At 46.5% G+C, this 27,619-nt stretch overlaps 1 long non-coding RNA gene across 1 annotated transcript in view; it reads left to right on the top strand.

The window, feature by feature from the left end:
- The window catches only part of LOC145533115 (uncharacterized), a 66,611-nt gene extending 49,262 nt beyond the window's left edge, over positions 1–17,349 (top strand). The window contains exons 2-4 of the long non-coding RNA XR_014073871.1: positions 12,315–12,505; positions 12,827–13,819; positions 16,732–17,349. This is a non-coding gene — a long non-coding RNA (uncharacterized LOC145533115). The remainder of the gene's footprint in view (positions 1–12,314; positions 12,506–12,826; positions 13,820–16,731) is intronic.
- The last annotated feature ends 10,270 nt before the right edge of the window (positions 17,350–27,619 follow it).

The following is a 27,619-nucleotide window of genomic DNA, read 5'->3' as shown; positions in this document are numbered from 1 at the left end:
TTTGACTTTCAACTCAGCTGAACTTCAGTCGATGCACCATTTGCCTATTTATCCTCATTGTGGTGGTGAAATACAAATGAGGTATTTGCATTGATGTGTTAGAGCCTCAAGAGCAATTTCTGACTTTCTTTCCTGAAGCCAAAGTCTTCCCAAACCTCTGGACCAGGGAGATGATCTTAGCAATGGTGTGAATCATGCAGGAACCTGGCTGGTGAGCAGGATGCCTTATATACAGGGTGCATTTGTTACCAAATTAGTCTGTTAGTGAGTATCTTTGAAACTTCAGGACAGAAGAGAAAGGATTTTTTTTTTTAAACAGAGAGAAAGTTAGAAAGCAATTAGTATGCACTAATTAAGAATAATACTAACACTACTTTGAATTTTAGTGCCTAGAATGAGAGTTGATTCGGGCGCCTTGCCAGACTTGTTATCTATGGCTGCTGTCTTTCAAGTTGTCACGAATTCGTGTTGAGATATGACCGTGGTGCCCCGTTTTGAAACATTAATTGCCAACATTGTTTATTGAGAAGATTTTACAGCCTCACTAAGGCATCTAATTTCACACAGCATCTGCTATTGATGTCACTGATTTAAGTATTTAGAAAAAAGCAAGAGAAGTAAGTGGAGAAGATAAAAATATGGGTAACTCATCACTGTGGAGGGACAAAAGCCTTTCTCTTGGACATTCAGCACCCTAGAAGCCATTGTCCTGGTAATCAAATGTGTGACACACACGTTGCCAAGTATCCTGGGCTGTCACATCTGCCGTCACCACCTGTGATCATTTTCCTCCTCTTTTGCACTAAATAATCAATTACAAGATTCTGGGTTTTTCTCCCCTCACTCATTTATTACTGGCTCAAGACCTTGCTTCCAGTAGTGCCAGAGTGAGAGTGGGAGAGTTTTCTGCTTCAGAGGATGGAGGACGATGCCTGAATCATTATTAGCTGCACTAAGGATGAACACAGCCATTGACAAAGTAGGTGCGCATCTGTTTTGAAAATGGTTTTCAGAATGTAAAACCTCATAAAACTCAGTGCTTCTGAAGGTTTATGGTTGAGTCAAGATCTCTCTGAGCTCCTGTTGGGAGTGTTAAACTGTCACAAACTTTCTGGAGATCGGGAGATCCCCTGGAGGAGGAAATGGCAACCCACTCCAGTATCCTTGCCTGGGAAATCTCATGGACGGAGGAGTCTGGCAGGCTACAATCCATGGGGCCACAAAGAGTCAGATATGACTGAGCATAAGCACTATATGTATATCTCAACACTGTTGTTGTTTAGTTGCTAAGTCATGTCTGACACTTGTGACCCCATAGACTAGAGCCAGCCAGGATCCTCTGTCCATGGGATTTCCCAGACAAGAATACTGGAGTGGGTTGCTATTTCTTTCTCTGGGGGATCTTCCCAATCCAGGGATAGAACCCATGTCTTGCATTGGTAGGTGGATTCTTTAGTGCTGAGCCACCAGGGAAGCCCATGTATCACCAATAACTCCTGCCTAAATTTTTACTAAAAGGGGAAACATTGTACAATAATGGAGTATACCATGCAGCCATTAAAAATAACATGTACTGAGTTTTTAATGGAGTGATATGGTTTCCAATTATACTGATAAAATATTAAGCTAAAGAAGAAAAATATACAACTATATATACTATAACCTCAAGATACACATGCATGGGAGAGAGAAGGATGATTTCTAATTTTTTATTTATGCCACTCTGTATCTTTAAAATTTTCCACAATGAACAAACAGTATATGGGTTTGTATTTGTGTGTGAATGTGCAATGACATGATATTTTAAATATGCATTCAGAAAGTAAAATACTCTTCAAAAAGTTCTTATTATCCTGGGCAGTGTAAAAATTACCAAGTCCTCTATTATTTTCAGGTCTACCCTTATTAGCAGATGCTTGAGTTTTCTTTAGTCTTTCTTAGATAGAAGGTGGGCACTGTCTCTGAAGGTCCTTGTGGTGTACACTTGGTGCTAGGTAAAAGTAAGGCTACTATGAAATAGAATCAAATACTTGTCTGGTCACGTTGGGTATCTTAGTGGTACAACATGGAGGTCACCTTCATGCCCCAGTTAGGTTGGTGCAGCAAAGCTATTCAAAGAAGCCTTTGGCACAAAATAAACTTGGGATGGAGGTTATCTCTGACTTAGGGTGGGGTGTGCTCAAGATCTTAGATGTTGAACAGCACCTGGAAGTTTCTTAGAAATGTCCCATCTGACCGATTGCATCTAACGCTGCCATTAGTAAGAGCCCCAGGGGAGTCCTGGGTACGTTCCAGGTTGAGAAATGCCCCTGGAGAAGGTGGCCTGGGAGCGCTGATGGTGGGACTGGGAACCTGGGGAGGGTATTCACCACCCCCTGACCTTTTTCAGGAGGGGAGTCGGGGGTCAGGGTGATTCATTTTCTGTAGGTGGCAGGAAATCAGCTTCACCAAGTATGTGTAACCTGCATCAGGCCTATTGAAGTGATGTCTGAATCAGAGCTCATTGAACCGGTGGTGAGGAATGAAGGCAAAGTCCAGTGGGGGGCGGGGGCTGCGGGCTACAGAACAGTCCCCAAAATCTCCTTACAGGTGTGCGGCCCCCGTGCCCAGGCTGCGGAGGTGAGCCCCGCAGAGGCCTCCCTACTTGCATCGAAAGGATGAAACCGGCTCATCATTGTATACTTTTTCTTTTTTATTATTATCATTATTTTTTTATTTTAAATTAGTTTATTTATCTATTTTTTAACTTTACAATATTGCATTTGTTTTGCCACACATTGACATGAATCCACCATGGGCGTCCATGTGCTCCCCTTCCAGAACCCCCCTCCCACCTCCCTCCCCATCCCTTCCCTCCGGGTCATCCCGGCGCACCAGCCCTGAGCACCCTGTATCATGCATTGAACCTGGACTGGCGACTCGTTTCACATGTGAGAGACTGAAAGAGTGTGTCCAAAGTGAGTTTCATGTGCCCATAGGCCAGTAGTCGGTTGAGACCTCTTCTTCCCTTTAGTTTGAACCTTCTCTCCAGAGAGCTCTTGTCAGATGTCCCTGTGTCTCTGGTCATATGCAGTGAACCCACCTATGAATCCAAAGGTCAGCTGGGAGTAGTAGACACACCTGACCTCAGACCTGTGCTGGTTCTGGTAGAAAAAAGCCAGAAAAACCAAGAAAATGAGAACCTTCTGCGAGCCTTTTTATGAAGAATGAATGGACTTGGTCTAAAGGGCAAACCTTTAACTGATACTAAAATCTTTTTTGCTTTTGACATTTTTTCCCTTTTATCATAACGACTTTTTAAATATTCCTGGGCCCAAAAAAGTGTGAATTAGATATTTGTACTTTTTGCCCCTTTTCCACAGGTCTGTCTGAAAAGCCTGTGTATTTTAAAGAAATTGATGTTTCTTTCATCCACTGGAGATCTGATCCGGGCTCTGGGCACAAAACCACTCACTCAAGGGGAGCAATCCATCCATTAACTTCTGTTAATGGTGTGTTCACTCAGCCCCCTCCATTTCATCAGTCAGAGATTCCTCCTAAGGAATGAGCTGAAACTGCACCCATTTCTACCTGGCTTAAACAATAGAACTGACACACTGGGACTTCCCTGGTGCTCCAGCAGCTAAGACTTCAAGCTCCTCCAATGCAGGGGGCCCGGGTTCAATCCCCAGTCAGGGAACTAGATCCTATATGCTGCGACTGAAGGATCCCTCAGGTTGCAACTAAGACCTGGTGCAACCGAGTAAATAAAGAAATGAACAAATAAAACATTTTAAAAATAAATAAAAACCTCTCTGCATTGGCAATGCCCAAATTAAAAGAAAAAAAGAAGTGACACATTGTCTTCCAATCTTGACTACGGGGATTGGGAATAAGCAGAGGAGTCGCTGGAACCCAAGCAGTATCAGCAGTACTGGCCCACACATCCCTCCGCCCCGTGCCCAGGGGAAGCCTGAACCCCTCCGCGTTGGGCTCGGCATCCCTGCCCTGCTGGCCACGCTCCCACTTCTTGCTTCCACTTTCCCTGACTGAACCGGTTTGGACCCTGTCGCTGTCCTGCACACAGCTGACTCCCCCCATCTCCACTCTATCTTGCCACCCAGCCTCCTCAGACCCCCAGACTCCTGCCCTGGTGGAAGTGGGGGGGTCTCACCTTTCCCACAAGGGACTCGCGACTCTTCCTCGTGCTGTGATAGTACAAATCTCACCCTGGCACACTCCTATTAGCAAGGAGTTAGCTGTGACACATGCCCCTGACCAAAGAGAAGAAAAAAATATATAGAACTGTGAATTAGCAGTTGTCCCCTAGGTATTTTAGGGGTCTCAGACCTGGAAGCTGAGAGCCCTGTGGGACCAGCGATGACCTCGTGGAGCTCAGTAAAGCAAACAGTGGCACACGCTCAATTTTGCCCTGGGATGTCTGTGGTGGGCACGGGGTTGAGTCTAAGCTGCCAATCTTGTTAGACCTCCCTGTGGGTGGATGAGGGGATGGATGGTCCACGCTGGCTGCAAGCAGACCTGGACCCTGCACACACATGGCTTCTGCATTTAGGCTGTGGTTGTCTGAGGACAGGGCTGCGGTCTCGCTGGCATCTTGACCCGATGCTGACAGCTGCTCTTAACCTTCTCCACTCACACAAGCTTCCATGCAGGAGACGGTCGTCCTCCCTCAGCGTCCCTGTCACAGACAATAATGTCACGCCACGGCACACCACCCAGGGAGCCAGCGCTTGGCACCAGGATGGGCCGAGGAGCCGGTGCACAGCTGCCGTGGCTTGTAGGAGGCATGCCATGGCTCAGGCTCGTCACCGAGCACTTTAAAGCCTGGCTCTCACCCTTCCCATCCCTTCACTCTGGGAAGGATGCTATTTTCCCAGAGTCTCCATTTTCCATTGTGCTCCTGGCATAGACCGAAGCATGCAAGACCCGTAACTTGAATCACAAACACCTTGACATTTTGTTCCAGAATGAGAACGTCCCCGAGGCTTATGCCAGGGAGCGAGACAGCCTGTTTGGATGTGTTTAAACAGGTGGCCTCTGTTGCACCCGAGGGCCTGCTTCATCTGGGAATTGAGATGGATTCAGCAAGTCCCTGTCACAGCCCATCCTCAGTACCAGGTCCTGGGGATAAAAAGATGAATAAAAGCAGCAAGCCAAACAAATACATATTTAGTGTGCAATTTGTACATATATACATGGTGGTTTAGTTGCTAAGTCGTGTCCAACTCTTGCGACCCCATGGACTGTAGCCCACCAGGCTCCTTCCATTTATGAATTCTCCAGGAAAGAATACTGGAATGGGTGGCCATTCCTTTCTCCAGGGGATCTTCCTGACCCAGAGGTCAAACCTGGGTCTCCTGCTCTGCAAGTAGATTCTTTATCATCTGAGCCACACTCTGGAAATAGACAGGGAAGAGAATTGATTCCAGTTGGGCGATTCAGGTTCAGGGCTTCCCTGGTGGCTCACTGGTAAGGAATCCACCTGCCAATGCAGAAGACATGGGTTCTATCCCTGGGTCAGGAAGATCCTCTGCAGAAGGGAACGGAAACCCACTCCAGGACTCTTGCCTGGAAAATCCCATGAACAGAGGAGCCTGGCGGGCTATAGTCCATGGGGTCACAAAGAGTCAGACATGTCTTAGCCACTAAACCACCACGGGTGGTTCAGAGTTGGGTGAATAGTCTCTGAAAGGAGGAGTCGGGTAGGATGGACCAGGTTGTGCTGAAGAAGCAGCTGCCCCAGATCTCAGAGGCTTGAAATGTAAAGGTTACTTGTGCGTCCGATGGAAAAGGCAAGGAGGCGTGCCCTGCTGAGGTATACTGGGTCCAAGAGAACAGTTATTTAGGAATGATGGATGCATTTGTTTGTAACATGATGTCTCTTGTCGGAACACCTTTGCCTCAGTGCCTGCAGGGCACTAGATACTGAGAGCAGATACCCAAGGAAATAAAGGGTGGGCAGGAAAAAACTGCCGCAGATCATAATGCGCTTTCAGGTGGGGGGTCCTCAGGGTCAGAGCTGGCCTTATGTGTCCTCGAGTACCCAGTCCTGCCAGCCGGTCATCAGGTTTGCTAACTCCATGGCCAGCGTGAGCTCAGAGAGCTCTGTGCATGAGAGGGCAGGCTGCCAGGACAGAGGGCTGACGGGAAGGCTTGTCCCCACCCAGAGATGCTTTCGGTTAAACAATCTGAGCTTCTGAACCTCAGCTTCGAGTGAAAGAAGCTGTATTGTCTCCATGGACCTTGGACCTTATTGGAGTGACCAACGGCTAAAATCCGAGACACTTAACGACAGCAGGAGTTGATTTCTTGCTGGTGTGACCATGCTGATGGAGCGCCAAGGTCAGGTGGCCGTGGTTTCAGGGTGAGAGCTGCACGCGGGCTGCTCCACGGCCAGGCAGGAATGTCACAACTGGCCAGACAGAGCTGAGTGACAGAAGAACGTGGGTTTACATGCCAAGTCCAGGTATTGCCTACGCAGATCAGGTTTCACGGCAGAGACAGTCACATGGCTGCACCTGGGTGTAAGAGAGGCTACAAAATGTCATCTTAACTGTGCTCAAAGAAGGGACATACTTGGAGCCTTTGGAAGTGAGGGACACGTGGACTAGAAGGACTTAAAGTCACAGGCTATTCTGGAGCTTGTCTATTTCTACCTTTTTTGTCTAGGAAAACAGTCATCTGGATGGTTTACTGCAGAGAAATAGAATGTAAACTCACTAAGAATGTTGCCTGGATTAGTCTAAGCATTGCTGTTCATTGTTCAGTTGCTAAGCTGTGTCCAACTCTTTGTAACCCCATGGACTGCAACAGGCTTCCCTGTCCTTCACTATTTTTTGGAGTTTGCACAAACTCATGTCTGTTGAGCCAGTGATGCCATCCAAGCGTCTCATCCTGTCATCCCCTCCTCCTCCTGCCTTTGATCTCTCCCAGCATCAGAGTCTTTCCCAATGAGTTGGCTCTTCTCATCAGGTGGCCAAAGGATTGGAGCTTCAGCTTCAGCATCAGTCCTTCCAATGAATATTCAAGGCTGATTTCCTTTAGGATTGACTGGTTTGTTCTCCTTGCAGTCCAAGGGACCCTCAGGGATAAAGATGCTTCCCCTTAAAGCCAAACCATCTGCTGGCTCAGGAGTGCCACATAACACAGAAAGAGGTCATCACTTCCTGAGAACAGATCGGTCACGCAGCACTTAGGCAATCTCTACCATCTGGGGTGACTCACCTCTGTCTGGGCAAGTGAGGGGCATGTTTTCTGGATTTTGCGATTGTCCCTATGGATTCCAGTGTGTAGGGCTGGTATGCACTCCCAGGATTCACGGGGACTCAGCACCACACAACCAGTGAGGGCAACCCCAGCTCTTCCCTGTGGTCCACGCCAGAGTCCATCTGGCCTCTCAGAGGAGCCACTTGACCGTAAATCCACTTCATCCAGTACAAATCCCTCACCGCACTAGCTGAGAATCAGCACTTGACTTTCTCTGGCAATTCAGTGAACAGGTGTCTTGACAGAGCCGCAGGAACCACTGTAGTTGTTGGATTTACCGGGTTTATTCAGGAGTATTTGTTGTATACATGGGAATGCAGCTGAGCTGGCGTTCTGTGGCTGGGGCTTGCTGCTGGAGTCCCGCCACACGGCCAGCTGTGTGAGGTGTCCCAGCCATCTGACTACGGGGGAGGTGCTGTGTACGAGAGCACAGCCTGAGACTGTGTGTTCTCACTGTTCTCACTTGTTTAACATCATCAGAATTTCATTGAATATAATCATGTTAAGGTAAAAGGCAGTTAAACTGCTAACGGACTGGGTCATTGACGTTAATGATGTTCTCAATACGACCTTTAATTACTGTACCAGCTCTTTTTCAAGATCACGTTTCCTGGGATCTGTTGGAGTTATGTTAAAGATACTCCAGCAGATAATAATGAACAAAACAGCTCTTTCATAGTCTAGGTGCCTCTATGGTAAAGAGCAGGAGGCTGCTGGCTCTGCACACATGCACAGGCATGCAGCCACACCTGCAGCCGCCTTGGGCCCCTGGGAAGCCTCCATGATGCTCTGGAGGAGATGCAGGAGTCCTGGCGGCAGGTGGCACCAGGTCAGGCAGCACCATAACTCCTGGAGAGGAAGGGTGTCAGTGAAAGGGGCTGTGCTCTCTCTGGGCAGACACAGAGGAGCCCAAGCTATCTTTCTAAGCCAGAGAGGGGTCCCAGGCTCAGCCCAGTGGGGCCCTGCGGCAGGCTTGCTGGGAAACAGGGGGTAGATTCAATCTGGAGAGACTGAGCAGAGTTTCATGAAGGGAGCGTGTGTCCACCGTGGGCAGAGCTCGGGGAACCTAAGGGAGGGGATGGATCCTGAGCTGGTCACCAGGGACAGGGCCAATCTTAGGCCAGGGAGGCAGGGAGAGTGGTCAACAGAACTGGAGAGGGAGTGGCTGCCCAGCAGAAGCTGTGGCTGTAGGCAGAGGGTGACCTGACATGGAGGAGGCTGGAGACCCCACTCCCCCTGTACCTTCTGGGTCTCCTGCAGCCCTGCTCATGGATTAATGCTGCAGATGCCTGCAACACATGCAAGGCCACTCTCCTTCCAGGCACAGAGCAGGAAAAAGGGTGGGTATGAAGGCAGAGAACAGGGCTGCAGCTCAGCCCCGGCCTCCGACCTCTCAGGATGGAGGGCCTCTCACTGCAGGGCTCATCTGCAGGACCCAATCCAGGAAGAGAGGACCCGGACTGTCCTCAGGGAAGGGAGAGCTGGACGAGAGGCGGGTCTGGGTTACAGTTGCAGGAGAGCCCTCACCAGCAGTAAGCCTGGGCAATTCTGGTGCCCCCTATATTTTCCTGTTCAAAGTGGGAATGATCACCCCCCAAGGTTCCTGTGGGGCTCAGGCAAGATCAGAAATGTAAGGAGTATGGGGGGCAGGGCTGAGGGGACTTAGCAGAGGCAGAGTTGCAAGGTGACAAGCAGTGTGAGGTGTGGAGGAGAAATGGGGCAAATGTGCCGGCAGAGGAAGGAAAGGGCCAGCTCTCCTGATGAGGGTGGCGACTGCCAAGCCTAGGAGTTCAGACTCTGCCTTGTAGCAAGAGGAGACACCCCAGGGCTTCAGCAGCAAGAGATGGAGGCTCAGCCTTTGCCAGTGGCAAGCAGAACAGAGCAAAGGGGCTGGAAGTGGAAAGGAACTCGCTGAAAGGTGGCTGCGGAGATTAATTGTCTCAACAGTTGATGCAGAGAGGTTAGGAATGGATAGATCTTGTGTTAGTTCCCTAGTGCTGTGTGACATATTAGCACAGTCTTCACAGCTCAGAACGACATCTTATTAAATCTCAGTGTTTCCGTCCATCAAAAGTAAGGGTGCACCTTGTCTGGGCTTTGATCAAGGTGGGTTTGCAGGACTATGGTCTCATCTGAAGGCTCAGCTAGGGATCGTTCTGCTTCTAAAATCATGCATTTGTTGTTAGCATGCATTCTCTTGCAGCAGAAGGATTGGGAGCCTAAGGTTACTGCTGGCAGTTGGCTGGAGACCACCCTCGGGGTCTGGCCATGTGGCTCTCTCCATAGGCCATCTCACAAAGCGAGCAAAGGGGAGTGTGTCCAAGCAAGGCCAGTGTTACATTGGTGTGCAGTGTGATTGTGTGTGTAATCCATGCCTCCTGTCACTTTGCCACATTCTGTTGGTTAGAAGTTAGTCAAGGTTGCCCCACATCCCAAGGCTGGGGAGGGGTCCCACAAAAGGGTGTGAACACCATGAGGAACATCACGGACCACCTTGGAGTCTGCCCATTGCAGGTCCCAAGGCACACAGGTCAACGATTTTCACTTTAAAAAATCCGATAATTCAACACCCAATATAATCTTCTATGTATATGTGAAAATGTTCTCTTTTTTCTTTAAAAAAAGAGACAAATAAGGATTCACTTGCATGCAAGCTCTGTTGACTTGAAGTATATTATTTCTGTAAGTTGTGACATCAGAATCCAATTATGATTCTGTAAGAAAAAGAGCCATGGAAAAATCCCAAAGTATATTTGAGACACCCCTGGGGATTCCACCAACTTCAGTAAGAGAAACAGTCACTTCGGAAACTGAAATTTTATTCCATAGAGATGGCTTTTGATGGGAAATTATGGTAAAAGAGAAGTTTTCATATTACAAAAATACTTTTCTTTTTTCGGTTTTCAGCCACATGACAACAGAAAAAAAAAAAATTCTCAAGTAACTTACAAAACTCCCTGAGATGTATCTGTGAACCTCTGGCCTTGGGTACTGTTATGAAAAATATTATTTCAAACCACTAATCTCATTGTACACAACTGCAATAATGGCAGATTTGTAGAGATCATGGCATTTATGTTTCAGGAAATGTAAAAAGAATCACGAACAAGTTGATTGTTGGCTTATGACATCTTCTGCATTGACCATAATGTATTAGAAATACAATTGTTACCATAAGAAAACCATGAGAAAAAATCTATATAGTAACTAGATATTTTGCTAGTTGTTTTAAAAATGATTATGAAGCATCTGTCTGTATGCTTTTATGTAACTAGATGCTAGGGTAATTAATTGACATTCTAATTTTTTTCAACTTCATCTGAAGTTTTTAATAAAACATATTCATTATATTCTCAGTTATTTGTTCCCTGCATCTGCAAGATGCATGAGTTAAACATATTAATTATAATAAATAAAAGATAGGAGAAGCAGCAGGTATTCCCTCCCATGATCCACAGAAAATTTAATTCTTTGATTTGTTCCAGCTTTTTGGTTCCCGCTGGGCCAGGCTTTGGGCTCTGCACAAGGAACCTTCCTGGGTGTTGTCTCTGAAACTTTTGCCAAATAAGTGGTGATTTGTCCCAGGAAATGTGGGGAGGTGAGGGGTATCCCTTCCATTCTGTGGCCAGCTGAAAGTAAAACTGTTAGTCGCCCAGTCATGTCGGACTCTTTGTGACCCCATGGACTGTAGCCCACCAGGTTCCTCTGTCCATGGGATTCTCCAGGCAAGAATAGTGGAGTGAGTTGCCATGCCTTCCTCCAGGGGATCTTCCCAACCCAGGGATTGAACCTGGGTCTTCCACATTGCGGGCAGATTCTCTATGGTCTAAGCCACCTGGGAAGCCCTATGGCCAGCAGAAACTCAGACAAATTTCCAGGCCAGTTTGAGGTGGAGGGAAAGACATATTTGGGAAGAGAGTTTGCTTGAGTGGGCTGAATTCCGGGCCCAGGGCACCACCTCTGTGCCACCGGATGCCTGTGGTGGAGGGCTCTCAACTTCCTTCCTGCTCACCCCAACAATCCCACGTTCTCTGGCTTCAGAGCATCTGATCCCTTCACTTCTAAACACTTTGCATTCAGACTTAAAAGAACCATTCTAAACAAAACCGAGGGGCTTGGCTAACCAGAGAGCATCTTAAATACTTCTTTGCATTCAGACCCTCCTGGGGAGCCTGTCCTGAGGGCCTGTTGGAGGGAAAGCCTCCCTGCAATGCCTTTAAAGACTTGGTGAAGCAGCTGATGAACCAAACTGGGAGGGTCAGGGGATTCCAGCTGAGAAGGGGACGCTTCCCATCTACCTTGTCCAGCCTGTGTGCTGCACACGTCAGGACCGCCCTGGTGGAGACAGTGCTGCGCTTCCAGCAGTCCAGAGGTGAGCCCTGTGACGCCCTGCAGGGGCGCAGGCAGGAAGATGGGAGCTGAACCTGGACCCGATTCACAGCCTAGGCTTTGGCCGTGGATGAAGAGAGAGAGGAGAGGACAGGTGGGGAAGGGAGGCAGGCTCACAGCTCAGGGTCAGAGTCAAACCTGGCTGGAGGTGGCCAGGCGTGTTGATCTGGACACCATAGTGGCCGCCCAAGGGTCCAGGTCCCCATGGGGACAGAGGCTCTCCCTCCCCAGCTGGGAGACATGCTGGCTCCTGGTGAAAAACCATGACGGAGGCCCTCCTCAGAAACTGCCCTTGGAGACAGGATGCTGCCTGGCTCCAGGTCAAGCCTCTGGTGAGGGCACCCCACATCCAGGGACTGGTCACGGGATTGCCAAGGCCTGGACCATGGGTCCGGATCCCACTACCTCAGGGAAAGCAGCAGGCATTCTCATGCACTGCAGAATGCAGCCTCAGGCCCCACAGGGTCACTTTCTGGGCTCTTTCCCATCGCCCCTGCCTGCTGTACTCAGGGTTTGGGGCAGAACTGAACACCCCGGCCTCCATAGCCTCGGCCCAACCTCCATCTTCTCCATCTTTACACCTTTGCAAGCAGTTCACTTGTTTCTTCTCTGCTTCTTCCTCTCTCCACCTGCCCCCCACCCCCCCTCCACCGGCACAGCCTCCAGACTGGATTTGTGGATTCCTGCTCCTTTAAGATTCCTGGAGTTTGGAAGGAGGACCCAGAAGGACATCTGTTCTCTTGGCAGCCTCTGGGCCCTTTGTTTAGAGGAAGGCCGAGTCTAAGAACCTGCAAATCCTGGAATTCCAGGGAGGAAGGGCAGATTTTCCGCAGCTCCTGTCCACAGATGTGTGAGTTTAATTCTACCACCTTCTTCTGTGTTTTTCTTTTTTTTCCCCACTGACCTTATCTTTCTTTTTATCTCCTGCTTGCCTTAGATTGGATTTTTAAAAATCATTTCACTGCTTTTTCCTCTTTCAAGCTGGACAGCTTCTCAGATTTTATTTTTTGGGGTTATTCTGAAAATTGCAACATGCAGACTTAATGTATTCGAGTTTAAAGTTCACCCAAATCTTTTTCCTTCTCCCAGGTAATATACAATCTAGTGTATTTTAACCATTTCCTAGATCCTGGTTGGAATTTTCATTCTCTTTCTCTGTCATCTCCACTAGAAATATCACAACAAACTGTGGAAAATTCTTAAAGGAGTGGGAATACCAGACACCTTATCTGCCTCCTGAGAAACCTGTATGGAGGTCAAGAAGCAACAATTAGAACTAGACATGGGACAATGGACTGATTCAAAATTATAAAAGGAGTCCATCAAGGCTGTATATTGTCACCCAGCTTATTTAACTTCTATGCAGAATACATCATGTGAAATGCCAGACTGGATGAATCCTAAGCTGGAATCAAGATAGCTCAGAGACATATAAACAACCTCAGATATGCAGAAGGTACAACTTTAATGGCAGAAAGTGAAGAGGACTAAAGAGTTTCTTGATGAAAGTGAAAGAGGAGAGTGAAAAAGCTGGCCTAAAATTCGACATTCAAAAAACTAAGATCATGGCATCCGGTCCCATCACTTCATGACAAATAGATGGGGGAAAAGTCGAAACAGTGGCATATTTTATTTTCTTGGGCTCCAAAATCACTGCGGACAGTGACTGCAGGTATGAAATTAAAAGACCCTTCTACTAGAAAGAAAAGCTATGACAAACCTAGACAATGTATTAAAAAGCAGAGACGTCACTTTGCCACTAAAGGCCCATATAATCAAAGTTATGGTTTTCCCAATAGTCATGTATGGATGTGAGAGTTGGACCATAAAGAAGGCTGAGCACTGAAGAATTGATGCTTTTGAACCGTGGTGCTGGAAAAAACTCTTGAGAGTCCCTTTGGACTGCAAGGAGATCAAAATAGTCAATCCTAAGGGAAATCAACCTGGAATATTTATTGGAAAGACTGATGCTGAAGCTGAAACTCCAATACTTTGGCCACCTGATGCTAAGAACTGACTCTCTGGAAAAGGCCCTGATGCTGGGAAAGATTGAGGGCAGGAGAAGGAAGGGATGACAGAGGATGAGATGGTTGCATGGTATCACCAGCTCAGCGGACATGAATTTGAGCAAACTCCCGGAGGTAGGGAAGGACAGGGAAGCCAGGTATGCTATAGTCCATGGGGTCCCAAAGCATCAGACACCTCTTGGTGACTAAACAACAGCAACAACAGAAATAATTATTGTCACTATGTCACTTGTATTTGCCCAGAAACTCACTCTTGCACTGCAGACCTTTCACAGGGGAAAGTTACCTTCGTTCCTTAGTTTCTCTTAAATTATGTTTATTGTCTTTAGTTCTCTGCAGGGTCACTTGACTTTTCTAGATATTTCTCTTTGTTTTTCGTATCTGAGATTGTTTTGGCCTCTTGAGTCTGTGGATTGGGGTCTTCCGCTGGTTTTGGAAGCTTCTCACTCCTGATCTCAAGATATTTCCAGTTCTTCCTCTTCTCCTCTACCTCTAGATCTCCGGTCATGCATATGCGTGCTTGTCTGACTATGCATGTGTTCCCCACACTCCTGACCCTCCCTCCTGACGTGTGTGCCAGTCTTCGGTCTGGATTTTGCTTTTTATTTTCCTTATTGCTCACTGATTCTCTTTGTCTATCATCCATTCTGCTGCCAAGTGTGTCTATTGGTTTTGTTAAATTTTTAGTCATTTCATCTTTCATTTTTAGAAGCTCTCTGGTCCTTTTTCAAATCAGCTCTGTCCTCTTATTTTTATTTTCTAATTCTCTGAAGGTTTCCATCTTGTTGTTTGGTCCTTTAACCGTGGGAAGCATGGGAAGGGTAAGTTCTCTGTTTGATAATTCCAGCACCAAGGTCTGTAAGGATTGCTTCTGTTCTCATAGATTTCTGTGCGTCCTTACACATCTTGCTTATTTCCTTGTGTGGCCCTGTGAATATTTACTCTTTGTGTGACTGTGCCCTCCTCAGGGAGATGCCAGCTTCCCATGTTCTTTAAAAAAAAAAAAAGAAAATGGAATATAATTGCTTTACAAGGTTGTTTTAGTTTCTATTGCAGAGCAAAGTGCATCAGCTCGACATATACGTATACCCTCTCTTTCTTGGATTTCCTGTCCATTTAGGTCACCACAGAGCCCTGAGTAGGGTTCCCTGAGCTACACAGTGGGTTCTCACTAGTTACCTATTTTATCCATAACATCAATAGTGTTTATATGCCAATCCCTGTCTCCCACTCACTCGCCCTACCCCTTGATGTCCATATGTTTATAGAGGCCTGGATGGACCGAGAGACTATCGCACAGGGTGAAGTGAATCAGAAGGAGAAAAAGCAAATACCGTATATTATCCCCACACTCTGGTCTGATCTTCCTCGTCCCGCCCGGGCCTGGGGCACTGATATGTATCAATACACAGTTGCTCAGGGATCACAGCCTCCAAAGGACCCGAGGCTTGTCTGAGCCCTATGGGCCCTTTCCTATATATAGTCGCCCGAGATGGGGAATGGAAAGGCCATGTCAGTGTTGGCCTCACACCATCAAAATAACCCAGGACCAAAAGAGGGTCTCCTCCGAGCTCCTCAGGGTTTGTGATTCCGACTTCTCCAAGTCATTCCGGAACATGGCCTGGGGAACCCTATTTCCATTCATTGTTCTCTGCTTTTAAGGGGATGTCTATTTTTTGAACCAAAATATTGTTTTAATGAGAGTTTGTTGTTTTCAATCAGAGTTAATCCCAATGATTCAGTCACCATTACTGGTAACAGAATCTTCCATGTTGATCTTTCTTATTTATTGATAAACTTTAACTCTGAAAGTGACTGCCTTTTTAAAATTTTAGATTTTAAATTAAAATTTTGCGTTAAATTTTTATATTCAATTTTAAATTAAATTAAATTAATGTAAAAGTGCATATGAAAGCATATTCTCTGTAAATATCAAGTATAAAAAATTGTCTATTTATTTCCAGTTGTATAGTAATGTCTTATCAATCTATTTTAGAATCTTTTCTGTGTTCTTGGGCTTCCAAATATCTCAAAGATATAAAGACATTTAATGTCACAAAGGAGAAATCTGAGGCCAACCTCACTTACTCTCTGTAAGTAACTTCTTTTCAATTTTGCTTCTGTTTCCTTCATGCATGCTTGTCACATTTTTTATTTAACCTTAAAACTTGAGGCTATTATCAGTGTATTTCTATGGGGTTTTATTTAGTGTAAATCCAGTTTTGCTACTGGAAATCTATTTCAGACTTTAGATTCAAGCTTTTTTTTCCCCCTCCATCTTTAAGAAGATTTATTTTGCTTCTGTTCCATTTATCCTGGGCTTTTCTTCATGAAAAGCAACCATCTACACATCCCATCTCCATTCTCTGCCCTTCTCATCTGTCATATTCTCTCTCATGATATTAATTATTTTGTCCTTCTTCCCTCATTCCTTGGAAGGTCATAAATCCTTTCTGGATCTGATGTTTACTTGCCAGATCACTTGCCTCATTTAGAGCCTCAGGTCCTGTTTTGTTCCGTGTCAACATCATTTCTTTTCTTTAATTTGTTCTTTATTGACTCCCTTTGAATTATTCACTGCCTCTCATCCTGGTAGTTATTTATTCATTCTTCATCTCTTGTTTCTGAAACTTCTTCTCCTATTTTGTAAAGATATTTTTGAGAGCTCCAATAGGTGCTCTTCAACTTTACTGAAGTTTGTTTTTGTAAGTTTTTTTTTTTTTCGCATAGTTTTTTTGTTTCTGGATATCACAGAATCTCTGGGCTTTGTTTAACTCTTCTTTTATTTTTGAATACAGAAATGTCTCTCTAGGTGTGGTTATGGCTATAAAGAGAAGGGGTGGATTCTACCTTCCCTGTGTTTGTGCTACTATTCATATAATGCTCATCTCATCTATTGAGCCAGAACATTAGCAGATACAATTGTGTTCTAAGAGATCAGCAGCCCCACCCTGAGGGGTGGAGAGGGAACCCTGGGCAGTCCCAGAAGACAGATCTTTCCTTGAGGATTTCTCACTGGACTCATCCATTTATTTGTTCCGTTTTCTAGAGCATTGCCAACAAAGGTCCCTCTAGTCAAAGCTATGGTCTTTCCAGTAGTCATGTATGGATGTGAGAGTTGGACTATAAGGAAGGCTGAGTGCCGAAGAATTGATGCTTTTGAACTGTGGTGTTGGAGAAGACTCTTGAGAGTCCCTTGGACATCAAGGAGATTCAACCAGTCCATCCTAAAGGAAATAAACCCTGAATATTCATTGGAAGGACTGATGCTGAAGCTGAAGCTCTAATACTTTGGCCACCTGATGTGAAGAGCTGACTCATTGGAAAAGACCCTGATGCTGGGAAAGATTGAAGGCAGGACGAGAAGAGGACAATAGAAGATAAGATGGTTGGATGGCATCGCTGACTCAATGGACATGAGTTTGAGTAAATTCCAGGAGTTGGTGATGGACAGGGAGGCCTGGCATGCTACAGTCTGTGGGGTCATAAAGAGTCAGGCATGACTGAGCAACTGAACTGAACTGAACTGATCTAGAGCATTGATCCTGCACCTTTTATGGACAATGAGCCTCACTTGGTGCTGAGCTTGGAAATGAGACAGATATGGCTCCTGACAGTGTGGAGCTTATATTGCATTAGAAGAAACAAATTTAAAAAAATAGCTATTTACATAATTTGTGTGTGTGTGTGTGTGTGTGTGTGTGTGTTTAGTTGCACCATCCTGCATGTGGGATCTTAGTTCTCTGACCAGGGATTGAACCAACACTCGCTGCATTGGAAGCATGAAATCTTAACCCCTGGACTGCTGGGGAAGTCCTTGTAATTTGTTTTTATAATTCAATAGTTCATGAGAGCTACTATAGCTCAGGGTAGACTTTAGTACCTCACTCTCTGCCAACTTCTACTCCTAAACAGTGTGTGAATTCTTGATGGAAACAGAATTCCTTCAGTGACATCTTGGTGCCACTTATATGCTGCCTGTTGCTTCAGCTGCCAGTCCTCTCCTCTGCTGATTTTGCTTAGTTGGATAAACTATGGGTCCTTGCAGGAGGGCCTTTGCTAAATTGTGATCTACATGAGAGATTCCTTCCAGATGGAATGTGCCCTGTAGGTACACGTGTGCCAGCTCCTGTCAAATGCAAGGATTGTGGGAGGATAAGACACACATCTAGTTTATTTACTATTTTTAGTCTCCTTTTATACTTTGGCTGGCTGGTGGCTCTGGTGCTCAGATGGTAAAGAATCTGCCTGCAGTGCAGGAGACCTGGGTTTGATGCCTGGGTTGGGAAGATCCCCTGGAGGAAGACGTGGCAACCCACTTTAGTATTCTTGCCTGGAGAATCCCCATGGACAGAAGAACCTGGTGGGCTACGATCCATGGGATCACAAAGAGTCAGACAGGACTGAGTGACTAAGCACAGCACATACCTCAGCAGTGTCTCAGTGAGATGAGTAATTAGACACCTGTGCTGAGATCACCACTTTGCTCAAAAAAAAAAAAAGCTAATTTTTTAAAAACGTGTGGGCATGCAGGCACTTTCTCTATTATCACTAAAAGACAGTGACTCTTCAGTTGGAAGGTTTGTAAGTGTCGTATTGAGTCCAGCTGAGTCTGGACTCTGATTTCCCCTTCCTTTCCTCAACCAGCCCCCTTTCCCTTCTCCCCAAGGCTCAGTTTGCTCATTCACACCAGGAGGACAGTTGATCTGGGTATTAAAGTGAGAAAGGGCCTTGAACATTCTGTAGCTTACATAAGAAAGAACCTCTATCAGAATGAAGATGCTGTGTTGGGAGAGCTGGAGAGGAAGAGAACAATCAGAAAAGGCAGAAATGTGAGAGGAGACAGAGTGATGCTTGAGCCAAAGGTAGCACCTGGAAGGAGAAAGAGTGGAGAACAGTGGTCCAGGGTCAGTAGCATGCAGAAGGGTTCCCAAAGGAAGTAGCAGCCTCTTCAGCTCACACATCTGTGCTGATACTAGTGGGACCTGGGGCAAGACCCCATAGTCTACAGTTCTGAGGATGGATTGCTTTGGACCCTTGGTTCTCATCTCTGGCATGATTTCCAGATGCCTGATATTAATGATGCCAATGTAAGTGATGTGTTTTCCTCCCTTGGTTGATTCTTTGGCAGTGCTTCATGCTGTGACAAGGAGGATATATTTTTCATTTGGATGCCTCACTTTTGTCAGTTCTGTGAGTGTTTTCCCTGGCATTTACAGATGCTGATATTTATCCTGTAGAAATTATAAATTTTGAACCAACATTCCTTTTAACCTGAGCTCCACTTTCAGTGTGACAAGTATTCATTGTGCTCTGATAGGAATTTGTTTTGTTTGTTTGTTTGTTTGATTGCTAAGAATGTTCAGGGGAAAAAAAAAAAACATGTCCTAGTATCTATCTACTATTTTTCTGGTACCATCTGCTCAGCCTTTCTTGGGGGGCTTCTGGGTGTGGCTTTGCAAAGATTATGTAGATAGAGAGGGTAAAAGGTACAGGGGTTGGCCTTGGGGGTCTCTCCAGCCATGTCTAACTGCTCAGGGTCTCATGTCCCAGACTGGGGAGCAGTGAGATGTATCATGTTCATGGGTACCTGGAAGAGCTCTGGGTACCTGTGGTCAGCCCTGTGCTCTGGTCCTTGGGGGCAGTGCCCTCTCCCACAGCTGTCTGCTTTCTTGCAGTGTGTATCACAGCCTGGCCCTGATGTGTGTGGATTAGTGAAAGCCACTCTCACCCAGATTTCCCTCCAAAATAGGTCTAGACAGAGAGTCAGAAAGTTCAGGGACTCCTGCAGACACTGACACCTTCCTCCATCACTCAGTCTTGTGGGGATGGTCCTCTCAGACCTCCCCTCATCTCCATTTTTCCGTCTATATGAATGAAGCAAGTTGTAGGGTAATTTCTAAAACTCTGACCTGCCTTACCTCCAGGTTTTGGCCCAGAGAAGGGCGTGTGTGGTATTAAGTTTATATCACTATTTCTTCATGACAAAGGAGGCTTAGGAAAATTTTGGCATGACTGGCAAGGATGGTTGTAGGGCTGACCTTGTAGACAAAGCCTGCTTTCCACTTGGAGTCACCACTCAGGAAGGCACTTCAAATCCATACACCACAACCGCTCTGTAAGGAGGTTCGAGCAGCAAAGAAGACACAGAGAGACAGAAATTAAATCTATGGAAAACAGAAAAGGCAGCTGAGAAGGGAAAATCAACCAGAGCTGTGTTCAACTTACCTGTTCCCTTGATGAGGGACTTTCTCAGTTTTAGGGAAATTTGTATGCAACCAACTCACATCAGAAGCTTTAAAAAGCCATTAATTTTGGCATTATTTTTCTGTTTCAAAACCAAAGTGAGGATTATAAACAGTTTAAAGAGCTTTAAAACGCTAGCACCATCCATCAGAGACCCCAGTGAATACCCAGAAGAATGTGAAAATGGACAAGGTTCCGTTTCATTCCTGAAAGCTCCCTGAACCTTCCACTTTTTTCCTGCCTTGATGTTTGGTGCCTATGAAAGGCAACTGTCTCCTGAGGTTTCTGCAAGAGGGTTCATTGGAAGGAAAGCAGATTGGGTGAAGGAACTGACTTGAGTTCTTTCTGTGTGCGTGATGGTAGGAAACTGACTTCTAGATTATCTCACAAACACATAGAAAACATAAAAAGAGGCAAAATTATGCAGAAGCACATAAATTATGTAGATGATGGAAAGCCTATGCAAAACATGATATGTGCACATAATAGCATATTTCCCCAGGGGCTAATTGCATCCTTTGGGTACCTTTTGAAGCATCTGAATATTCAGAAGAAAGCAAATTTATTATAATTTGAAAAATACCACAATAAATAAGGCTGAAAGAATAATGCATGTTATGTTGGAAAATGGAAACTCACAATCTGGCCATTTCCCCCAGTTTGACCAAAGCCCAGAGTACCAAACACAATCACACTTCAATAATACATTTCGTGGTGGTATTTCATATTCTTCGGTGTTTTTTTCCTCCCAGATACCAAGCTAGGTAAAACCCATTTACTCATTCAACAGATATTTATTTTTTTGTCATGTCAATGTACTGTACATTCATTTTTACATTAATACCATTCAGAAATTATTTCCTGAAACCTATAATGTGCTTCCCCCTATGGAACATGTGACATAATGTGGGAGTCAGTCTGTAGAGAGAAACGAGGACCACCCGAAAGAGAACAAAGTTGAGAGACTGTTCAGAGGTGGCTTTAGCAAGGGGCTCAGCCACCGTCCCTTATGTTTGGCAGAGACTCAGAGGAGGTGGAGGACCAGAAAAGCTTTATGGTAGAAAAGCCATTGCGGGGGGTGGGCTCCAGGTGTACCCCGACTGAGTCTGGGAAAGCTGGAGGCAGCTTCCTGGAAGCTGAGCATCCCATGTGATGAGACTGGGGAGCATATTTGACTTTCTCTGGTTGGTTCTGCATCGGAAGTGGGGGCCAAGATCATGCAAGCTGGCAGTTACTGACCCGCTCTGACTGTTCTGGGCTGATGATGGCAGAGGCTGTGATTTGGCTTCCTGGGATGGTCACAGCTGGGGTCACAGGTCAGAGTCCACTGTCGTCTGTCATCTGGCCATTGTCTGTGCGTTCAGCCTCCTAAGACTAATCACCTAATAATTACCCCACAGAAGTTCAGGGGGGTCTTGAGGGCACAGGAAAGCCCCCCCGCCACACACACAAGAGAACAGAGACAGAGCCAGTGGGATCCGCCAAGGACATAGCTGTGACGGGGGAGTGGACCGTTCAAACACCTTGTATCAGTCAGCTCAGCTGCTGAGACAAATACCACAGACTCAAGGCTTCCACGGCAGAAATGTGTTGTCTCTCAGTCTGGAGGCCAGAAGCCTGAAATCCAGGCCGGTTCCTTCCGAGGCTGTGAGGGGGAGTCTGCCCCAGGCCCCCTGGCTCCTGGGGGCTCGGGTCCTCCCTGGCCTGGAGATTCTGCCTTCTTCCTGGATCTCCAAGTTGTCTTCCCTCTGTCTGCGGCTGTATCCAAACTTCCCCTTTCTGTAAGGACGTGAGTCAGGATGGATTAACTCCTCCCCTCATGGCTTCCTCTTCGCTTGATCCTCTGTTGAGGGCCTGTTCCTAAACAAGGTCACAGGGACAGGGGTTAGGACTCTAGCATCCTTGAAAGGACACAAGTCACCAATAACATATCTGAAGAACATTCTGTCTAGTTGGACTCTGGCATGGTTTTTGAAAAGTCAGTTCTTATCTTTAGTATTATAAAATAAATTTTGTGTCTACAAATGATATTCAACTTTAAGCCAGTGTACTTCTTTGGAATGATCTGAAACTTTCCACCAATAAGAACTAGGTGTGTCTTGTGGTGCGGGGAGGGGCAGGGGTCATCCCTCCCCGTTTGGAGCGATTTGTGAATGACTATGGGAACCAGTCACAGTTATGAATCATTGAGGATGGCTGACCTGGGTGACCCATGTGGACTTCAGGGTCTTTACAGAGCAGCAAGCATAGGGTGATTGCTTTCATGGTGGCCTCTGGTTCCAGGAAACTGGCTTCTATAACATGTAGCCCTGGATTTAAAGCCATCTGTGAACTTACAGGATTCCCCAGTGGTTCAGACGGTAAAGAGTCTGCCTGCAATGTGGGAGACCTGGGTTCGATCCCTGGATTAGGAAGATCCCCTGGAGAATGAAGTGGCAACCCACTCTTGTATTCTTGCCGGAATATCCCATCAATGGAAGAGCCTGGCAGGCTACAGTCCATGGGGTCGCAAGAAGTCGGGCACGAATGAGCAGCTTCACTGCTGCTGTGAATCTCATCCAAGGAATGGTGGAAACCTGCCTTGCCAGTTGATTTTAGAGGAGATTTGAAAAAGAAGCAGAAACCTGTGATCAGAGTTCCCCATCTCCCCCTCCTCCACCCCAGGAAGGAAGGCATGGATGCCTCCAGGCTGCAGGAGTCCAGGCAGAGATCTCAGGCCAGTTAAAACTGTCTTCAACCACCTCCTCCTTGTTGGAATATGTGCATAAAAATGCATATATATGCACACTTGCGCAGGCACATGGACACACACACACACACACACAATGTCTTTGTTGATTTAAACTTGAATCAGCAACCCAAGTGAAGCAATAAGAAGATCTTGGCAGGCCACATCTCCCACATGCATGGGTTCTTGGCCCCTGCTGACAGTGTTTTCTCAGCATGGCAGAGGGATATTTCCTTGTCTCACTTCGGGGTACTGGTTATTCGAGGCAGGGGGTCCCTGATACTTTTTATTGGACATAGAGACTTCTGATAGCCTCACAGATGGGCAATGACTCTTCAGAGCCAGTGTTCTCTGCAGATGATGTGGTTTATTCTGGAGGGGATGGTAAGCAGACCTTCACCTTTTGAAGACGAGGCTGCTTTCCTTTAAGTCAGGAGCCATCATCTAATGTAGCTCAGTTCCACTTGCCTGGTTGAAGCCAAGAAGTCAACCTCTGATGTCTGGATATTCCTGTCCTTGGCAGTGGGCTCATGGTGGCCTCGCCCCTCTGGAGCAGAGTCCATGTGCACAGTGCTGTAGGCCATGGGGGACTCTGTTACATTGCTTCTCGAGGGGAACTGGGGCATATGGCCTTAGCCCAGAATTATTGATGATACACTTAACAAAATAGGCCGAATCCACCTCTTTCTCCCCCTGAGAATTGCAGATGTCCCCAAAGTAAAAAGCTTGGCTGTTTCTTTCGCAGTTGTGATGAAAACAGGGATTAGTGGGATGTTAGACGCAAAACCTCATCTATGAAGTTATGAATGAATAATTCTAATTTCTTTCTGAGTTGTGAGAAATCAGTTTGTTTTACATAGAAATGCAATATGTTCTTGATCTCTACGTATGCGATTAGAATTTTTCCCTCTGCTTGCTATTTGTTTCATTATGGAATGAAGTTTTGAGCTTATATTTTCGGATATATTTCACCTCATGCATTTCAATGTCTATTTCCCCCAAATCTCTGCCTCTATAGAACACATCATCCTGTCTTTTTTTTTTTTTCATGGTAGCTTTAGGATGCAGAAAAGGAGGTGGAGATGCTTTCTTTAAGATTCTGACTCTCATTGGAGTAGACACCCAACCTTCTCATGAATGTATTTGGAGGAATGTGCCAATTTTTAAGATAAATGATGATGGCTGAGTGCTGCTAAGAAAAATGGAATTGCCACGCCAGCCTCAGCACCACTACATAGATGAGGCTCGTCGAGTTGGAGTGTGATGATGTGGAAAACATCTGCTTCAAGAAGGGCAAGCAAGGTCACAGTCCAAAATGCGAGCGGGTTTCAGAAGGGAGTGGAATGTTTGGCTTATGAAGAGCAATCAGAGTTCTCTGGGCTTGGAAGAGACCAGACCATGGGGATGGTGTGACCTGAGGAGAATGTGTGCAGGTGGGTGGAATGGGCCCTGCAAGCTTTCCAGCGGAGCAGGGGCTGGGGTAGGGTGCATGGACCCCCTGGTGGACCCGCCCAGGCACTGGGTATCTGCAGAACTGGGGCCCAGCAGCAAACAAACTCTTAGCTCTGATGAACTCATGCATGATTTTAGAGTTAGGAAGTGAGGAAGCATTTTCATTTCAGCCAACTTTTCAGTTTTACTTTTTCCCTTTCAAACATAAGTGGTATCTGCAACTGGTGGAACATTCTTGGTTTCAAGTCCACGAGGGTAACATCTGAGGGGGGCATGCGGGATGAGCACAGAGGGGTGGTGGAGATGGGGAGGCCTGAACACCCTGGAAGAAGGGGTCAGAGGAGCCTGGTAGGTGGATGGTGGTTTTGCATAGACAGCATCACAATTCACATCGCTGTTGTCCAGAGGTAGATTATCCAATTTGTGGCTTCCCCAAATCTATTTCTTCTCCCACTGCGCTCTTTGGCCACTGCCCTGTTCATTAGCACCTCTGCCAGTGGACTGGGGAATTGAGAGAAGACAGCTGATTCATATTTCAGCAGCCTCGTTGGCTCAGGGGGTAAAAGTGCAGTGCTAATGAAGCCCAGGTCAAAGGTAGGAGCCCCAGGTGGGCCAGTTAGCTGGGCAGCAGTGGCTGGCCTCAGACCAGAGCCTCAGCCTGGCCGACTGGTCTGCACATGTCTCTGCTGGTTGATAATACTGGGGAGGTGGTGGCATAAACCTGTTTGTGCCATCGGAAAAATGACCCGATGCTGGTGGCTTGTGCCTCAGCTGAGCAGGCAGGTATGGCTGGGTGTGATTTGCAAAAATCACCTATTTTCAGTCACCACAGATGATTTGGACTCGGTGGTCGGCAGATCTTTCTAAAGAGTTTCAATATTTAATAAGCTGTGTGCTGTCTGCATCAACAGGACAGCCAGGTGGCTTTCTCTCTCCGCCATTAACTCATTTCAACATGACCCTGCCCTTTGCACTGGGATGAGGGATATTTCACTTGGAGGATGGAATCCACATTTTTATATATTTATGCAGCTTTTTTTTATTGAAGACAAATGCATTTCTTAAGTAGTGACTATGCAGCAGGCATTCTATATGAATGCAGACCACACTGTTGAGAACTGGCACATTCTAAAACATGGCTGTTTGGCAACCTTTCAAGCATTTTATATGGGTTGGGTTTTATCAGAGAAAAACTACAGGTTCAGTTGATAATCATGGGATTGTGATGAACCCTCGAAAGACACAGTATTTCTGAGTCTGGGAAATAAGGAACTGTTTGGCAGTTTTAGTCCAGGTGTGCACGAGTTGTATCCAAGACCAGTGGCCAAGTCTCTGATGGCCAGGTGGTCTTTTCACACATGGAGAGCCTTGGCAGGAACACAGCACAAGGTGGGTGACACAGTCAAATACCTGGGTGTTTAAAAAATGATCAGTAACTCTTTTGCCCCAACACATTTTGTGTAGGGATACTCAGAAGGTGAGCTGTTTTCTGAAAATTGTTTTCCAGTTGGAAGATGCCATGATTAAGTCTTGTTTACTCCAGCTGCAAATATACCAGATGTGTTTCTTAATCCACAGCCACATATATGAGGAGTCCAGAGTCCATAAGGCTAAGAAGTGCTAACTGGGCATCTAAGCATCTGGTAGGTCTGGCTCAACAATGTGCAAAGTTCTTAGGATTCTGTCCTTTAAGATCCTAGAACACAAGATGTAAACATTTTGTACTCAGATGAAGAGATTAACCAGAACTGAACAGGAGAGACATCATGTTCTCTGGCACAAGGAGAGGAGATTGTCACATTTTTATTACCTCTGGGTTCACTGTTGGGCAGTGTTTGGGGGGTGAGACTTTCCAGGTGGCGCTGGTGGTGAAGAACCCACCTGCCAAGGCTGGAGACGTAGGACATGTGGGTTTGATCCCTGGGTCGGGAAAATCCTCTGGAGGAGGAAACGGCAACCTACTCCAGTATTCATGCCTGGAGAATCCCATGGACAGAGGAGCCTGGTGGGCTACAGTCCATGGGGTTTCAGAGAGTTGGACACGACCCTGAAGCAACTTAGCACACACACACGCACCCCTTGTTTGGAGCCGGGGATGAGATGGAGCAGCAGGAAAGAGTGAGGAGACTGAGGGATAAAGGACAACGATGCTTCGGACAAAATCTGAGCAAGTGTGGAGTGTGGGCCATAAGCGCAGCTAGTAACAACGTGAGAGATGAACATTCGGACCACCTTACTGCGAGGTCCAGAAGTTTCTTCCCTTCAGAGCTCTTAGGGTCAGCTGGCTGGCAGCTTGCCATATCCAAGTCTCCTTTGGGTTTGTGCCAAGGGCAGCATTGGTCTAGCAAAAGGACCTCAGACCTCGAGCACGTGGGGTGGTCACCTCTAAAGGTGAACAAGGACAGGAGCCCAGTGTTCCAGCTCCAGAGGCAGAAGGAAGCTCCGTTTCTCTTCTGGAAGACCTGGAAGTAACTGGAGGCCAGGCGGTGAGACGTGTAAGGTCAGACTCTCATTCCTTCTCTCTCTCTGGATTTGGGATTGGAGGTCAAGCTTGAGCGAACTGAGCCTCGAGTGAGGAACAGCGAGGTGCCTTTCTTCCGGGATGGTTTCTGTTCAAAGACTCACAAAGAAGCATGTTGCACAGACGATGCTGAAGAAGGGAAGGGAGACAGGTCATTTTTTTTCCTCCTGAAGGGGGAGAATGTGACGAAACCTCCAACAGGATTTTCATTTTTCTTTCATAGACATTTTGCTTTTTTTATTAATATTTTTCCTCCAGGGAGGCAGCAAGAGTGGGTACGGGGAAAGATGTCGGGAAATGGCCTTGCTGAGATTAAACAAATCTCTGTCGCTGTGTGTCCATCTGCCCGTCCATCTGTGGATAACCTGTAATTATTAATAATATGAGTGATGTCATGAGCATTCTGGCAGGAGCGAGCAGCCCCAGAGACCACTCTGGAGCCAGTCAGTGCGGGACGGAGCGGGAGATGCTCAGCCCTGTTTGTGCTGGAGCCGTGGGTAAATCTGGCTCGCTGGCTCGCACCCCCACGGCAGTAGGACTGGAGCATATTGGGTTTTCTCATAAACTTCTGATGAGATCAGGTTGGCAGCATCTCAAAGGAACACCTCCTATATAAAAAAGGTTGCCTACACAATCCAGCAAAAAATGACATTAAAAGGACACATGGTCCTGAGCGGGGCGACCTTAAATTTACCGAAAGCTGAGAGCTTAAGAGGACATGGGAGAGGGGCATCCCAGGAGATGACAAAGGGGGGGGGCAAAATATGAGAGACGTACCCCCCGCAGGGCCTGCTCTCTGTTTCTCATTAAAATACTGATGAAATCATGTCGGGCTGGAAAGAAAAAGAAAAGAAATTCTCGGTAAGAGCCACCTCCTACAGAAGCTAGGATTCCAAAACATTCCTGAAAGACTTTATGATATTTCACACCCAGCGACTGAGCTGAAGAATTGGCACCAGCAGACCAGCGGTCCAGGCCGTGGCTTGGAAA

Source organism: Giraffa tippelskirchi, chromosome 2 (assembly GCF_054371585.1).
Source record: "Giraffa tippelskirchi isolate mGirTip1 chromosome 2, T2T-mGirTip1v1.2.pri, whole genome shotgun sequence".
Classification (NCBI taxonomy): Eukaryota; Metazoa; Chordata; class Mammalia; order Artiodactyla; family Giraffidae; genus Giraffa; species Giraffa tippelskirchi.
The sequence above is the reverse complement of the archived record's forward strand: the minus strand, read 5'-3'. Positions and strand labels throughout refer to the sequence as shown.